This window comes from Tetrao urogallus (genome assembly GCF_951394365.1).
Source record: "Tetrao urogallus genome assembly, chromosome: 8".
NCBI lineage: Eukaryota > Metazoa > Chordata > Aves > Galliformes > Phasianidae > Tetrao > Tetrao urogallus.
In genome coordinates, this window is record NC_136821.1 from 5008981 (window position 1) to 5014087 (window position 5107).

The window sequence follows — 5107 nt, forward strand, 5'->3', positions numbered from 1 at the left end:
AGTGGAGGATTATTCCTTCCTCTGCTAGACGTGACTGACTTTTAGTTATCATAATATATTAACCTAACAGATTAAATATGTTTGTGGTTGCTCTTTCTTCCCTTTGTACAAGCATTACAAAAATAACTGCTGTTTTATAAGATTTTTGTTGTACTATTGTGCATGCATACTACCTATTTCTAAACTTTGCCATATTGGGGCCTTTATAAAACTCCTGATTTATGTAATACTAGTGCAATTTTGCTTGAACAATGTTATGCATATCATAAACTTTTTCAGGTTCTTGTTTAAGTACATTTTTTTAGATGGAACAGTATTTTTCATTTTGGTTATAATAGTCATTTTGCCTATGTTTCTACAATGAAGTGTTAAATACTTTATAAAAAAATTGTTGACTGACTTATTTAAATGAAAATCTACATACTTAATTCAGTGTGTTGACTAATTTTTAAATTTAGGATAAAAATGAAAACTGAAGGAAAACAAATTGGAGGGAAGGAACGTTGCTTTGTACAAATGGCAAAATTCTTTTTTGTGACAATTTTTGCTTTTTATACAACTTCTACTTGAATGTTTTCACAGCTCTGCACATTTGGATAACTTAGGTGTATGGCTGTATATTCTGTCAACAGAATTTTAAAGCTGTTTTGTTTTCTACAGAAATGCTGGATAATTTCATACCATAGAACTACACAGGTTCTGCCTTTATTCTGTTGAACCATCAGATAGGATCTGGCCCTCAGTTTTTACATGGGATGTAAACAGTTTTTCTTCTCAGAAATGTTTTTCTGGCAGAGGTAACCTCAAATCTTCAATACTCAGGCAAAACTACATTTTAACCAGTGGGTATGCAGGTAACACAAGTTTGAAATCATAAACACACAAATCTGGTGAACTTTATTTATTGTGATGTCTCATGTCTTCTTTTAGTGGGACATTTGTGTTTACACTAGCTTAAATGTAAATTAATATTAAAAAATTAAATTTATTTATTTTCTCAGAAACACACAGTTGATGTCAGTGTAGTTATTAGATATTGGATATTAGATCAAAATCTGATCATTACCTTTCAGGCCAAAATTTTGATGGAGATATTGTGTTCTATCACTGCCATGCCTTAAAGATTTTTCAACTGTAATAATCCCGGGTGGATTTTTTTGTTCTCTTTATTTTTTAACTTCGCCAAAGTTCTCCATAGTAGTGGTTTCTCACAATCCTTTTAATAGCCCCAAAATCCCCACGTCCTGCATCTACACAAACCACATAAGAGATGAAAGTTGGATGATTCGGGACCTGATCAATAATAAGGTGTATGTGCTTCCTCATAAGTTGAGTGAAATAATTTTGTGCCCAAAATTGTCTAAATAGTTACAAGGAACAACAAAAACTTTGAACTTTCTACATCTCCACAACCGTTTTGCTATTATTAGTGCCACAGATTTTTGTGTGTTTTTAGTTGGCATAAGCTTAGAAGAAATGAAAAAAAAAAATTGGTTAAATGTGCTTGTATCACTGATTAAAATGTCTGTCTCTTCAGGATATCATTGCAAGGCTTTTTTGTGGTTGCTTTCCTGAAGATACTCATGGCATTTCATGTGAAATGCTTGTATGTTACTATTTCACTGAATTCGTAAGGTTACAATTATTTTTCCACAATGCTGATAATTTTTCTTAGCAGTATGAAGTAGTTCATTGTTTCCATAAATGTCAGGTACTAAAATTATTTGGAAAAAATGGACCTTCTGATAAAAGTAACCCTGAAAAATACACTGTTTTTTTTTTTTTTTTTCTTACATGTAGGCAATGTCTAAGCAATGGTTCCTGGGTGAACAATACTGCTCTTTACTTTCACTACATACATTTTTGTTGAACAGAAGAAAACTATATAAGTAATTTTGAAAGGTAACACAATGTGCTTCTGTGCAAATTGCATTCAAAAGATTTGCTGAAGAGGGAAGCTTTACAGAGAACACAAGAAAAAAAAAAGCAAAAAAAAAAAAAAAGGCACTTGTGCCAAATATTTTGGAATTTTGTCCAATAGTTTAAGTTTTAAATTTTTTATATATTTTTTTCTGCTGGGATGTTTACACATAACAGTGCAATTGAGTCTCTGTATAGTGCTAGAAGCTCTCATTCTTCTATGCAAGAGTTCGTATAAACACAAAAGTATGATCAAAAAAAAGTTCAAAACTACAAATTGAGTTGGATGATGCTTGTGCAACTTTGAATAGTCATTCTGTACAACTAAGGTAACATGAGAACAGCTTTGGGATTAGGAAATACATTCGAGAATATTTATTTAGATTTTTATTTTTTAATGTCTTTAATTTACAAGAATGTTTGATATATACAGAAGGAAAACTCTGCAGTGCAGTGCCTTTTAAGTTTTATTTCTGAGTTGATTAGCTATCAGTGAGATAATGGATAAGGTCCTAATATAACAATAATTAACTTATTTGTATCAGGCTGGCAGTGACCACAAATAGTGAGGTCACATGGAGTAAAAATTGGTTTAAATACATTTCAGAAAATCTGTTTCACATGGAAGTGCATAATAGATCAGAATAAAATTGAGTTCCTTCTCATACTACTCCTTTTTGGAGGGTAAGAAAATAATTTAAGAAGGAAATCATGTTGATAATAAAAAGTCCTCTGGGTAATCAACTTTAAAAATAGAGACATTTTTCATGCGAAAAAAGCAAACAAAAGGTGAAGCTCGTCTCTGTAGCCCTGGGCACCTCTGCAAAGATACTGAGGCACTTGGTATTTTTCAAGTCTTAGAGAGATGGATTGAGGGACAGAAGTATAGCGGGCAAAGGAAATGATAATTTATCATCTCAGTTCTCTAATTTATCACGCTTACCATCTCCACATGTGTGAAATACAGATCTAATGAAAATAAGGGTTTCTAATTTAGTGCCCCATGCTGTTAGATGACAAAAAGGAGCAAAGAGGCATAAAGCATCCTTTGGTTCCTTATGCCAGCTGCACGTCCCTCAGTGCATGTTGTGACTTTGTGACCTCTGACAGTGGCCTTCAAAGTAATACATGAATAGAGGAAACTCTCCTGGCCTCTGGAGGATACTGAATGAGCTCTACCCGAGAAAAAAGATTATACGAATACCAGTACTACTGCTACTAAAGCTAACAATGGTCTATTTTCTGAAAGAAGAAAAAAAATCTGTCTTTAATCAAGATATGTGCCTATACCCAACACTGATACTACATATATTATATATATATACATATCAGAATGGATGTGTCTTTGCAGCAAAAACTCATTTTAACAGGTGAATAGAAAAGGAGGGTCTGTAACTCCCACAGAAAACTCATGGGCTATATTTATTGCTGTTAAGTTCCTTTCTTTAAGTTATTTCACGTCAAGTGAATGGTCAGTGTGGAGGGGAAAAGGATACAAGTTGGTCAGTGGATTTTTTTGAAGCTTAAATAAGCAAATCTGAACGTAACAGTAGTTGGCACTGCAGAAATCTTCAGCAAATAGTTGCGTAGCCTTCTCACTTGTTTCATGTTCGTAGTACTCCAGCAGCATTCTTGTGCTTTATGTGTTTATGTGTTTAGTATAGGTGATTAATATAAGACAATTATATAATTGGTTTGTATTTCTGGTGATACTACTGAAGATCTGCTCAGGAGGTCAGCATTCAGCTGCTGGAATAACTTAGAATTGCACTTAAGCCTCAGAGGTGGATTTCTGCCTGTTTTCAGAGCCAAATGAGTGGATGATTGAACCTGGTGCCAGACATACTCATGTGTGCACTGCGCACTGAGCTTAGCAATCAGTCTGCGTAGTGTTGCTCAGACCAAATGCCAGGAGGCAGTGCTAAGATACAAAGTTTTAACTTATTTAACTGTTGGAAGAGTTGGGTATCACCTACATGGCTAATGTGATATCTGTAGCTAGGGATGGTGAAGTCCAGGTTCACTGGGAAGATAGAAGTAAGCCCTTGAGTAGCAAACTGTTGCTGGGCTTCGATACAATCACATCTGATAGGAAAATCAGAGCAAAGATACAGGCCCTCCCCATGTTTTGCTGGAGCAAGACTCTGCAGTGGCTTTCTGCCTGTATTTCTGAGGACTTCTTGATAAACTAATGATGATTTTCACCGTGTTACCACAGTGGTCAGCGTTGCATTGTGTCTGACAACAGTATGCTGATAGCTCAGGTAAGATATCATTTTGTTACGGCAAATGGTGTGACTTTGGTGGCACATTGTAGCCTGGGTGTACGTGCTTTCTGGTGACTCACATGAGCCCTGAATTTCAAACAGAAGATCCTTATGTTGGCAAGTATAACCTTTGCTGTTTTGGAATTAATGCCACCGTGAGCTTAACATAGCAAAAAACCTGAGATATTTATTTTAGTTTTATTGATCCTGAATCCAAGCTCTTAAGTGCTTTGGTTTTCGTTGTATAGCTGATTTTCCTGTCCACCACTCTGCAGTATAGTTAATATACTATATAGTTACTTATAGTTAATTGGCTTGGCAGTGCCAATTAGGAATTCTGCATGCTTGGTGAAAATTGATATGTAAATATTTTGGAAATCTGGAGCTTCAAACTTACGAAAGTGAAAGTATAGTTCTCAATTTGACCTTTCAGCAGTTCACAAATATCTGTATCATAAGGAAAGGAAAGCAATGCAAGTAATGCTAGAATAATGCTCCCAAGTAGTTGAAGGGGTCTCCCACCTTTTAAAACAGTGTCTCAGAAAAGGTGTCCTGTGGGAAGAACAGACAGTGAGGTGCGAAGTCTTTCCTGTGCATTAGATTATGGTTACTCTTTTCCAGGTGTATCTGTGGATCCCAACATCTCTTATCTTCCCCTACTCCCCCAACCCCCCCCCCCCCCCCAAAAAAAAAGTCCATAGAGTTCCCTTCTAATAGTGCACAATTATTAAAGAAAAAAAAGTAGATATAAATCTGATTTGCTGGTTTTTATAATAGGAGGAGCATAGATTGCTATTAGTTAGTTTCAAGGTGCGTAATGCATCCTCCACTGATCAGAGCTTTTTGTTCAATGGGCATAAAGTGTGAAAGTATGCAGTGCTACACTGTTGTCCTTACTGCAGAGGTCACACTTTAAAATT